Source organism: Copadichromis virginalis, linkage group LG2 (genome assembly GCF_057382275.1).
Source record: "Copadichromis virginalis isolate Kocher_CV1m ecotype Utaka linkage group LG2, C_Virginalis_male_GT1.1, whole genome shotgun sequence".
NCBI lineage: Eukaryota > Metazoa > Chordata > Actinopteri > Cichliformes > Cichlidae > Copadichromis > Copadichromis virginalis.
The window spans coordinates 14382270-14395326 of record NC_140619.1 but is presented as its reverse complement, the minus strand read 5'-3'; the positions used below and the strand labels follow the sequence as shown (position 1 = coordinate 14395326).

The 13057-nt window shown below is 44.2% G+C and overlaps 1 pseudogene across 1 annotated transcript; it reads right to left on the bottom strand.

Annotated features, from left to right (window-relative positions):
• Positions 1 to 6872: 6872 nt before the first annotated feature.
• Positions 6873 to 13042, bottom strand: LOC146717094 (E3 SUMO-protein ligase ZBED1-like; annotated as a pseudogene). Its single transcript, XR_014922733.1, has 2 exons — positions 8060 to 13042; positions 6873 to 7873 (listed from the first exon to the last, which is right to left on the bottom strand). The product of XR_014922733.1 is annotated as an E3 SUMO-protein ligase ZBED1-like (transcript).
• Between the last annotated feature and the right edge of the window lie 15 nt (positions 13043 to 13057).

Sequence of the window (13057 nt, the reverse complement as noted above, 5' to 3'; positions counted from 1 at the left end):
TATATGGTATTTATTATTATTATAAGTGCGTGTCTGGTTAGTGATGGTCACTGATGGCTGCTGGCGTACACCTGCACCGGAAGCCTCTCTGTGTCCCGGGTTGTTTAAGCCAAAGCAGAATGGAGCAACAGCATAAAGACGCTCCAGAGGTCCAGTTCAGGGACTCCAGGTAGCTGAGGTGAAGCCTAGCAGGCAGCTAGCAGCTACAGCCACCTGTGTCACTGTTCACCTGTCAGTCCTGAGAGGCCACGCCCATAATAATGCAAACTGAAAACTAGGTGAGTATAAAAACATTGTTCTAAAGTTTGTCTATGGGGACTGACTCACTGCTGCCTCTGCTGGACAGACTGCAGCTATCTGAGTTCTTCTCCGTCTGGTCTTGAACCTCGGGTCCAAGTTCTGTGCAAGTAAATCTTATTTTTCCGTAAATGTGCATCTATGCCTGAGTTAAATAGTCACGATCTCGCTCTACACTAAAGCTTCAGTCTTGTTCCCATAAAACTGTAACTCAGTGACTTCAGTGCTTTGGGGCATTTGTAGAACATCTGCATCACCACAGCTCAGACTCATGGACTGCTTTTCCAGCACCTGCTGTCCTCTGACAGACAGAAGCAATCAAGAACCATGTGCATGCCTCATGCTCTTCGGCTCGCCCTTCATTTTCTCTGTCTCATTGTTTGATGGACTGCTACTGTCTGTTCCCAGCATGCAGACCAGAGCTGATGTGAAGAACAGCTGGATCAGAGGGAGAGAGGGAAAATCCCTGCAATGCAACGTGGCGTTTTCCATTCTGCGAGGAAGCCACAGTCCAGCTGCAGATGGAGAGAAAAGAGGGGAGGAGGTGTTGTTACTCTTCAGTCTGCCCACCTTTTCTTCTTTTCTTCCCTCCCTTCTCTCTGCAAACGTGGCAGTCGTCTCTCTGTGTCTGATGAAACATGTCATTATTTTTTCCTCTGCTGCTAAATCATCCACGGGCAGCTCTGCAGGTCTGAAGATGTGAGGATTTAAACGCCCCTGTAATGTGGCAGCATTATTAAACAGGATTATGGAAACACACCCATCTGTGTGCCACGTAGTGAAACAAAGAAACACAGAAATATCTGAGGTCTGTGATTGGCTGAAAGCTGTGTTATTTTTTTATATAATCCCTGTGATTTAATATCGGTGATGTTTTGGGGATGGCAGAACGAGCTCTGCTCTTTTGCTGTGCGATGTGTTCATCACACTGCAGGATAATTTATTTTGTCTGAGTAAAGTCTTTGCAGGGACGTAACTGCAAAAGCATACTGGCATTTACATGCGCACACATTTCTCACATTTTATGACAGAGTTACCTGATTGGTGGCCTGTGAGCAGCGTGTCCGCCACATTTGACCTGAAGGTCACACGGTGTGGTGGTCCTGGGGTTTTCTGAGCTCTAGATTCTTGTTGGTAGTTTTCGGTTCTCATGTTTTTGCTTCCTGTCTTGATGAGCTGAAGGCTTTTCTTTGTGTTCCTCTTCTGCTTTGTTTTTGGATTTGTGCCTCGTCTTCCTTCGGGTCAAAGTTCTGCTGTCATTCAGGTCCGAGTCCAGGTGGACCAGGACCAGGTGACCCTGAATCCTCCCTTAGTTATGCTGCAATAGACGTAGGCTGCCGGGGGATTCCCATGATGCATTGAGTTTTTCCTTTCCAGTCACCTTCCTCACTCACTATGTGTTCATAGACTCTCTGCATTGAATCATACCTGCTATTAATCTCTGTCTCTCTTCCACAGCATGTCTTTATCCTGTCTTCCTTCTCTCACCCCAACTGGTCGCAGCAGATGGCCGCCCCTCCCTGGGCCTGGTTCTGCTGGAGGTTTCTTCCTGTTAAAAGGGAGTTTTTCCTTCCCACTGTCGCCAAAGTTCTTGCTCATAGGGGGTCATGTGATTGTTGGGTTTTCTCTGATTCTATTATTGTACGATCTACTGTACAACAGAAAGTACCTTTAGGCGACTGTTGTTGTGATTTGGCGCTATATAAATAAAATTGAATTGAGTCACACAGCAGCTTTTCGGGGGGGGGGGGGGGGGGGGGGGGCAACAGCTGTCTGTGTTTAGGGCAACAGCACAGTGACAGTTACGGGTAAGAGATCCTGCTGCATTTGCATTTCCTCTCAAGGAGCAACAGGGAGCAGAATCTCTAAACCGCACAACCTGATTTACCAAAATTTGCAACATGTAATTTACAGATGCTACATCAGATACTTGATCTCCTCCACCCTTCTCCTGCCGAGAGCACAGCTTGAGACTTTGAAGTGTTCATTTTCATTCCAGCCTCTTCACATTTGACCCAGCAAACGACCTGCAGTGACACCCCGCCCTGTGCAGCTACACTTGGAACAACAGAATCCAACAGCCAGCAAGCCTCGGTCCGACCTACAACAGTCAAAGTGATGCGGCCTCCCACTGTGGTTCTACTGGGACCAGAACAGAGGGCCTGACAGGTTTAGGCTTTTCCACATCCACAAAACACACACCGTCGAACATCCTCCAGAGGATAAAGCGCCAGTTAAAGGTCCACCACCAGGACAGAAACCACTCTGTTCCTTTTTGGATTTTTCATCAGTAAACCTTGCTCTGTCTTCAGCCTCCACCTGGATCTTCCGCTGTAACTGAGGCAGTCTTCAGGTCCGGACTCCACCTGTGAAGTCGTTAGACTGCAGTGTACCTGCTGCAGGCTGCATCTCTTATTGGTTACAGCTTTGTTCAGTGCAAAATGTATGAAATGTATGATATGTATGATTTTTCCTGACTGTAAACACCAGAGCTGCAGCAGGTCCTGGTGTTTCTTCGAGTCTGATGAGGGGTTGGGGGGTCGGGGGTCCGTTTTTAAACTAAAAAAGAACATTTTAAACCCAGAAACAAACATTAAAGCTTCTTCTTTGACCTCTTCCTGTGAAATCACAGGCTCTTAAAATGATTGCTGCTCTATGCCGGCCTTCAGGAGGCTTCTTCACTTTGATGGAGGTTCAAGCCTCCTCCTCCTCCTCTTGCTGCTGTTCCATACCAACAGAAACATTGAGTATAAACCCACACTCAGAATAAATTATGGGTCATTTTAGATTTTTTTTTTTTTTTACTCATATGAACAAACTCTGAGGTGTAAATGACACGCTTACTGCTCGCTGCCGCGCCCTGAGCTAAAAAACAGAAACTCAGCTTGAAATAGAAAACGTGACAGCGCCATGATCAATGGAAGAAATGTGGAGAAACACAATAAAACCCAAATAGATTTTTACAGGCTGCCTGATTCCTGAGACGCTGTTTGATTTTCATAAATGTGCCCTTGAAAGAAAACAACAGTGAGCCGGCTGGATGTTTGCTCCAGACTGAGCATGCTGACGGTCACAAGATGAAATGATTGTTTACGATGCCCGCTGTGGCAGTGATGCGTCCGCCTCGCTGTCCTGTAAACTCTGAGATGATGAAACATCTGTAGGGTTAGGGAAACAGTCATGTTGTCATGGTAACGATGACTGTAACAGTCATGAAAATTTGTCTTCCATCCACCGAGGCCATCAAGGTCAGCTTCATGAAACTGATGAAAAAGTCTTATAACTTAGAAACTGTGCTTCTTACACATGTGCTGTGTCATCAGCATATAGAAAGCACCAAATAAAGATTTAAAATATTGTGTCACATTTGACCTCTGACCTCTCCTTCAAGGTCAATAAACTGATCTGAAGGTCGAAGTGATAATAATGTTGATAATGATGCTACACTGAGCTATTTAAGTGTTTCTGTCTTGGTCCTCCGGTCCATTTCTCACTTTCTCTGGCAACAGTGGGAATGAAAAACTCCCTTTTAACAGGAAGAAACCTCCAGCAGAACCTGCCTCAGGGAGGGGTGGGCCCATCTGCACACACTGTGCTGCTCGGATGATCTGATATCCTCGTGTTGGTGTTGTTCCCAGACCATCATGAAAATGTTGTTCCAGGTTCAACATTGCAAGTGACCAATCACATTGTTGTGACGTTATTCTTTTGCGCGCCAAGCCATTCGTGCATTTATGAAATTCCAATGTTGCAAGGACAATATCAATTCTGCTTACTGTTTATTAAAGGGTTACGGTTAGGGTTAGGGTCAGGGTCCGTTGATCGGCGGACAGAGGTGGTTTCACGCAGCTTAAGTACAGTTTTTTGTTTTACGCCGGTTTTTCCCGAAGTCGAAAAAGTATGACGTCACAACATTCTGATTGGTCACTTGCAATGTTGATCCTGGAACAACATTTAGTATGATGATCTGGGAACAACACCAACACGAGGATATCAGATCAACCGTGCTGCTCAGAGTAGAGTAGTTAACCCAAGCTCCCCGCTCTGACCCTGGAGGAGACGTGACTCCTGCGGTTTCATCAGGAAATCAGACATGGAAAGATGCTAACAAGAGCTGCTAACAGTAGCATGGCTCATGAGAAGATCGCTAACTGTCAGACGAGCTAATCACAGCTCTTTAAAGTGAAGTTTGAACTACACCCATCACTCTTTCACAGTGTTATGTTTGTTTTTGCTGCAGTCTTCCTGCATTGCTCTTTAGTCTAAATCACCAATAAATTCATGTCTCATTATGTTGTAAAATCGATCAGTCTGCCGTCCCGAGTTCAGCTGTGAAAAGCCAGTTGAAGCAGATATTTTCACTCCTTTCTTCATCTAAATGCATGTGTGGACTGAGCATGTGTGCCTGGACCAGCATTCGCGTTTCCCCCTTCAGGTTATTTGGTTTGTGCCGGGTGGGGATGGTTGTGGACACCTTCAGTGGGCGACAGCGTATCCTGTAGAGGCCCGGGCTGTAGTCCCGGCGCTGAGGCACTGAGCTCATCGGCTGTCCTGTAATTACAGCCTGCAGCCCTCCATCATGGTTTTGGTTTGGCTTGGTGACGCAGTGGGACTGATTTGGTTTTTGAGGAAATCGTGATGCTCTGTCGCATTTCAAGCATCCATCCAGAACATCAAACTATACTACTACTGCACATTTAATATAAACCGAGGATTTAAACCAGCTAAAACCCGCTGATCAAGTCTCAGAGCGTAGTTTAAGCTCAGGTTTAGGAAATCCTCTGCAGGTATGATGGTGCACCATCCATTTTAATCTGTATTAAACTCATTTTAAATTCTTGTGAAGATCCCAAAAGAAGACTTCTGGGTTTGAATCCATCACAGACGATGTGAACGACACAGTCAGTGAGGAATGAGGTGATTTCTCCCTGCACAGCTGAGCCAGAGCTGAGGCTGCAGCAGACGGTTTGGTGACGTGTAAACCTCGGACACACACACACACACACACACACACACACACATCAGAGGCTTGGATTTGAGGCGTGCAGTAAAAGTTTAAAGGCTTTCAAGTGTAAGCACACAGCAGTCTGCTACCTCATACTCTTCCTGCTATATGCTTTTGCTGCTTTAATTCATGGTTCAGATAGAGAGATTTTATTGCATAATTAAGATAATTAAATAACTAAGACTGTGTTCATTACTTTACTTTAGTTTCAATATGTCCTGGAAGCTCAGAGGGACAGAACGCTCAGATGAGTGCAGCAGAATTCTCGCCTGGGCTCAGTTTGGTGTCCTGTCGACTTCGTGGGTGGTCACTTGTGCACATCTGTATCTCCTCAGAGTGAAGGCACCAGCACACCTGACACTCAGACACAGGCATGAGCGTCAGTAAAAAGAACAAGTGGGCTTAGAGGCCACCTTTCCTAACTCCTCTGCGATCACAGGTTAAATTACTGACTACAGACTACAGGAGGATTTAGAATCAGTCTTTTAGCAAGCACAGACCTGGTTCTGTTTGTAAACCATTATAACGTCTTTGAGCCATTTTTATGCAGATTAACAGTGTAACTGTGGCAGGAGGCTACCATGGACACTGGATGATGGTTGTAGCATATTTTATAAAGTGTTCTGACTTTATGTGATGAATCCTGAGATGCTTCAGATCAAATTCTACTAAAGTAAAGCAGCTTTTATGAGATGTGTTTGGTTGGGCTGAAGCAGCCAAACTGAGTGGTTGGCAGGTAAAATCACAGTCCTCTTTTTCAAAATAAAACACATGAAGGTGGATGCGTTTGAGTGTTTGAGCTATCTGAGCTTATATAATAACTGCAGAATGTTTCCGCAGAAGCATGAGGCCACAAAGAGCTGCTGCTGAATGTCTGTCCAAGTTATTCACATTTACGCCACTGAGCGTGCTCAGGCTTGTGTTCGTCATTTTGTGGCTACAATCAGCAGCCATGGGCAAATCCTCCTCTGAAGACGTCGTCTGTGGTGGCTGCTCTCTGCTATCAGATCAAAGCTCACACACTTCATGCACACATGTCTGTTTCTCCTGCTTTTATCTGTCTTCCAGCTGTAATCTGCCACTCTCTGACTGTGTTTGTGTTTGCGTGAGCTTATTGGGATGATGACGGGAATTCTAGATAATCCACATTCTGATCAAGGTCCCTGATCCAGATTTGGGGACTATGTTAATTTTGGAATGCAGATAGGAGACTAGGACCCTCATCTTTGTCTTATCTGCGATCCAAAACACGGCAGACGCAAATATCGCACGACGTTGTATTGGCGGATTTTCTTGGAGACGGATGAGGCAGCACGTGCTCCTCCGTGCTCCTCCACGCTGTGTTTTGTTTGATGGGTCTTACCCGGCCAGGGTGAGCCTGGTTTGAGTGGCATCGCTCACTGGTTTGTTAGTTTTGTTGTTTAACGGGTAGGGGTGTGTGTATTGGCAAGAATCTGGCGATACAATATGTATCATAATACAGGGTAGACGATACGATATATTGCAATACTAAAAGCCAGACGATATTTGTGTTTAGTAGGACTAAATTTAATTAGGAAAACTCACAGTAAACAGTCCAAACTGTTTAATGCTTGACATGAAACATCTGAAACAAAAACACTCTCTAAGTTCAAAATGAATGGAGAAATTCACATCTGCCTCATTAGAAGTCATGTCAAATAAACAAACAAAAACTACTTTACTGAAATATCAAGTATTTTTTAACATGAAAAAAGTAAACATGTAACACTGAAGTCTTTCTAAGTACTATGATTGTAAAATACTTATCCAAAAACTGCTCTATGGAGCATCAAAACAAAGTACTTTTTATGTGACCTTAACATAAACAAATATAAATCAAAAATGAAATTGCTTGAAGAATCCATCCAAGTAAACATTAACAAAAAATGTAAAGTGCTATTACAATTAAGTCTTAATAAAATAAAGTACAGCTCTGCAGTGTCCATCAATGGAACACTTTTAGTACAACCTGAAAAAAGGAATTTACTCATCTAAATAAAAGTGCTTATGAGACTCAACCAAAATGTCAAACATTCTCATATCAGAGATTTTACATGTGTAGTGTTTTCTCAGTGTTTATTTTTCAATTTCCAGATTTTTGTGCAGGAATACAAGCTGATCGACATGGTCAGCTCTCAGGACACTTCTCTGTGCATTTACTATGTCTCCTGCAGAGGAGAAAACTCTCTCTGCAGAGACACTTGTTCCAGGAATGCATAGGAAACTTCTTGCTACTTTGGATAGCTGAGGGTATTCCTGTTCATGGTCCTTTCACCAACTGAGAGGATTTCCTGTGAGAGGCAAAGGGGTCTCATCTCTATACCTCTTGATCTCAGCTGCAGCAACATCATGTTCTGATTTTGGTGCAGTATTGTCACTAGTAGAGGCAAACGTAGCTCCGAGCAAGTCCACCAATGCACATGAGGTCCTCTGTCTCTTTAGGGGTGGCCGAGGGATGGAGTCAAAGTTGTCTTTGATATGTGGGTGATGAGCCTCCTCTGTGGCATTCTCTTCCTCCACCTGTTTGTCAGTCTCCTCATTCTTTTGCTGCTGAAAAACATTAAATTCAAATAGTATTAATGTCAGAAAGTCAAAATTCAAATCCAAAATTCACCCTGTTTTTCACTAATATTTGATGACAAATGTCATCAATATGCATTTTTTTTTCTTTTTACTTTATTCACTTGCTTATAACTTCAGTTGAATTTTTCCAAATAAATTAATTTATTTACTTACATTTTCTTCCTTCTTTATCACAGTCACCACAGTGTCCAACAGTCTGGAATAGGTCTCACTGGTCTCTGCTTCAGACAGGAAGGGCAGGTCCTTAAACCGAGGATCAACAGTTGATGCCATCCATAGTGTCTCCCTCTCATTTACATATCTCTTTCCCAGATCTTCTGCTATGGCAGTCTTAATGTCCCTTACTATCGGTGTATCATCAACACTTTCTTGTGCATCCATCACAAGCTTGGCATGAAGAGGAGCAGGGTTGGCATACTCTCCTCTGACATCACCAGGGTGGCGTCCTTCATAGGCTTGAGTGCCCTGACAACTTCTTCTGCACATGTGATGTCAGACTCACTTAATGTGAAAATTTCTTTTTCACTCTTCCCAACTTCTGCAGAAAGCAGAGCTGCACAGATGGCTGGTTGCTGTTCTAAAAATCGTTCTATCATATCATAGGAGCTGTTCCATCTTGTAATTATGTCCGTGATCAATCTGTGAGCTGGTAGCTGAAGGAGGCACTGTTTCTGCTTCAACTGGTTGCTGGCTGTGGTGCTGCGCCTGAAAAAGGCTGTTACACGTCGGATCCTCCCGAGAAGTCGCACCACGGATTGTATTTTCAGTGCTTTCTGTGAGGCGAGATTCAGACTGTGTGCAAAACATTGTATGTGCGTCATGCCTGCAAGTCTAGCCGCGAGAGCCATGTTTGGTGCATTATCGGTAACAACAACAAGGTCCTTTGCGTTCAATCCCCATTCAGCGTCAGTTAGTAACGCTGCAATGTGCTCACCTGTGTGACTGTCATGCATGGCTCGGGTTTGTAGTACATGAGACTGAAGGTTCCACTGGTCCGTTATGTGATGTGCTGTAACAGTTACGTACGATTCAGTGGCTCTCGAAGTCCAAGCGTCGCATGTCAGAGCAACTGTCTCAGCCGAGCTGAGAGAGTCCAGCACTGTCGCTTCGACTTCTTGGTACAACTTTTGGCAGAGCGATGTCCGTGATGTGTTGTCGAGAAGGAACGGTGTAACGGGGCTCCAGCGTTTTAATCATATTACGAAATCCTTTATTCTCCACAACACTCAAAGGGCGCATGTCTTTGCAAATAAAAACAAGTACTGACTGCATTATTTTTGTTGCAGTTGAAGTTGCTGGTAGTTTCGAAAAGTTAACTTCTTCAATTGTCCGTTGAGAGGGATCACCTCGTTTCGTTTTAAAATTAGCATTTGACGCTACGTCGCTATGGTGTCTAGACACGTGTGTTCGTAAATTTGTTGTGTTACCAGAATATTTGACTCTGGCGGTGCAGATTTTACAGACTGCATAGCTCTTGTCATAGTCTTTACTGCCTTCTTTTGTCCTAAATCCAAAATAAGTCCACACATCAGCTTTGAAAGCTGCGGGGGCCGGCTGTATCCTCTCCTCTTCAGTCATCAGTTAGCTAGCATCACACACGTCCACTGACTGTTCTACTTTGTTCTTTTGGCAAACTAGACGCTTCTACAGTTATCGTGAGACCTCGTTTTTACGTTATAGTAAAGGCGGTGAAAACTGCAAACCAGTGGCCGGAGTTTGAATTCCAACATACAAAAGAAATAAACAGTAAATGCATGTCATTTTTCAATTAAAAAAAATGATAACACTGATTTTAAATATCAATTCAGTATCATTGCGCGAAATATCGCGATATTTCGTTGTATCGATATTTTCTTACATCCCTATTAACCGGTGTTTTCATCATTTGTTCACATTTCTTTTGTTGAATCTATGAAAAATCCAAAAATAACAGTTTGACATGAAATGACAATTTTGTAGCAACAGCTGCAAAACAGACTCTTTCTTCTTTTTTTCATTTTTTTTCAAAGCTTAAATATGCAGGTGATGTTCCTAAGTGAAAATATTAAAGAGCTTTTCGTGTCAATTTCTGATTGTCAATTTCTGACACTTTAAAATACTGGCTCTGTCTCACTTCATCACACACAAACCTCTGCAGATAACTCGCTGTCGCTACCTCCACCTGTTTCTGTTCCGCTGTGCTGTGGGAGGATGGTGTTAGCTCACATCCATGTACTTTACGTTTCCCGGCGTATGAATTCTGGGCAACGGTCCACATGAATTTCCACCAAACGTGGAGGAAATATACGGCAGGGACTCCCAGAGAGATGCGAAGCCACAGGCCAGACTGCTTGTTTGCTCTCGTCTGTCAAACTGCACATTTCCCCGACTGTCTGTAACCTCCTGCTGATGCTTCTGTTTGCTTTGGCGCCCGGGACAGGACGTGACAGCAATAACTACACCCAACCCCACCTCAGCCCAAACCATAGGACACACACACACACATAAATTACCTGTTACTGTTTACCTGCGGACAGGTGTGTGTGTATGTGTGTGTGTTTATGGCATACGCTGAGCTAAAGCTGACAGCATTATTGTGAGGCTACATCCAATCATTTTCAAGTATATTTCACATTTCAGTTCAGTTTTATTTGCATAGCACTAATTAACATCAACCTCAAAGCTCCATCAGATTGATTCGCTGTGAGCATCACCTGGTGATGGTGGGAAGAACTCCCTTACAACTGGCAAAGTTCAGTCAAGAGGCCTGAAACCAAGCAGTCAACAGAGTTTAAGAAGAAGAAGATAATAAAAAAGGATCCATGTTTAACATCCCCATTCATTAAATAAAACTGGACGAGGTACGAGGCCTTCCTGTGTTCTCATACTGCTCCGCAGGTAAAGGTGAGCTGGGTTTGCTCTGGGCTCCGCCTGCTGGTGGGGCCTCCCAGGTCCCGCTCTTCAGCAGACTCACCTGTCTTCATCCAGGTCATCCCTCACCTATACTTTAGGACCAGCAACACACAGCCGGACTGTCGTCTGTGGCCAAGTTTGCTGACATTTTGTTTTCCTGGCTTCTGAACAGCTCCCAGTCTTACCTGGTCAGAGATTCTTAGCTGTCTCCTTTGAATTGCTCCAGCTGTCCTGGAGAGAACTGGTAAAGGCCTCACTGCTCACCTGGGTGCTGCCCGGGTAAGAACACTCTTCATCTTACTGGACTAATCTCTCTAACACACAGATATCCGGCAGGGCTGGGCTCCTCTGAGCTCCTCCCATTAACGATGATGTCATCGTCCATGTTTGTGGACATTATGATCCACAGACGTCATGCTTCAGTGAGAAAAGACTCAAATTAAATCTTCTGCTTGGTTTTTATAAAAAAAATAAAAATAACATCAAACACTCAGGGAGTGTTCGTGGTATCAGTGTACAGTCGTATCTGCCTCTGTGTCTGTTTTAATGCTTGTCTTCTGTTTTCTGGATCTTTGTCTTGTTGGGCTGAATAAATACGACTGACCTGACTGAGCACAGGAGAGAATCTGTCTGTGATAGACACCGAGGCCACACAGAATCCAGAGTTAACCATCAGCTTTTCTCATTCAGCACTTTCTTTGACCTGCTCTGTGGTCTGAGGCACTTTTCGTCTTCTGTCCCTGACACGGCCGGGAGCTCCTCAGGCGGAAGAGCGTGGCCACACCGCTCCCCCTGCTGGCTGAAGGGCTGAGTTGTAAGAACGGCTTCCCACCTTCAGTTTACAGCGAGTGCAAATATAACCGTGACTTCTGTGGTGACGTGTCAGCAAACCAACAAACTGTCTGCTTTCACACATGTCAAATTCTGTCTGTCTGTTGTTTTTATGTGACGCCTTAGGCCGTGGCTCTCGTTTCCTTTCCTCTTAAACAATCGTGAATCATAAGAGGGTCCAGATTAAAGTTCTGATAAAGGTGGAGGTCTCTGAGCAGCGTTAAAAACAAGATGAAAGTCCTTCTGTGATGCTGCAGAGAACATCAAAGTCATGGAAGAGGAGATTGCTCACTCCTCAGTTCCCTGCTCAGAGACAATTACTGCAGAAACAACAGAATTATTGTTGTTGCTCCCTCCCCAATAACCGTTTGCAATACAATGGTTTTACCCACATGAGAGAACAAGCTGAAGTTAATCAGTCTCAGCAGACAGAGGTCTGCTCACTGGCCGGTCCACTTTTTGTCGACATTACAGGATTTGTGGAAGAACAAATCATTTATTTGGTGCTTCAGTTAAATGTGAGTGTGTGATTACAGACCAGGGCACTGACAGGAGCCTTAACCTGTACCAGCTTCCACTATGTGAAGGCTTTCTATAAGATTTCGGTGTCTGTTATTTTTGCCCAGCAAGAGGAGCCTTTGTGAGCTCAGACACTGATGCTGGATGAGAGCACCGAGTCACAATCTGTGTTCTAGTTCATCCTAAAGGTGTTTGATGGCATCTGTCAGTAAGGTCCAAGCAGACTGACAGCCTTCCACAGAAACCCCCGACTCACTGTATCCGAGTACACTCACTAATGATGAACAGCGGCCAGAGTGACCATACCAAGCCATAAAATACTGCAGTATGTTTAACTGACCATATCTGTCATTTTTTAGTGCTTTATTGTTCAGCTATGTTAAAATAAAACTTGTATAAAAATACTTTTACTTTACAGCAGGGGTAGGGGAACTCCAGGCCTCAAGGGATGCTGTCCTGCAGGTTTTAGATCTCACCCTGGGTGAAAACACACCAGAATCAAGTGATTGGTTCATTACCAGGCCTCTGGAGAACTTCAAGACATGTTAAGGAGGTTATTCAGCCATTTAAATCAGCCGACACAGGCCCTTTGAGGCCTGGAGTTCCCCACCCCTGCTTTATGGGCACAGACTAAATTTAATAATTTTGAGCTATTTGGTCACTAACACGTTTGTCCTACAGCGGCCACTCTAGCTAGGATCATGCAATGGAGAGGGAGGGGGAAGAAAACAGAATTCAGCTGACTGCAAGCAGGTGGTGAAATTTTACACTGTTCCTTTAAGATTTCCTTGCAGTGGGACAGAGCATATCTGAGGTCAAAGGTTAGTACAGACTATTACACAACCTACAGTTTAAAAAAAGATAATTTTAGGATATTTGCATTTGTATGCTGAACAGAGACAATATTTT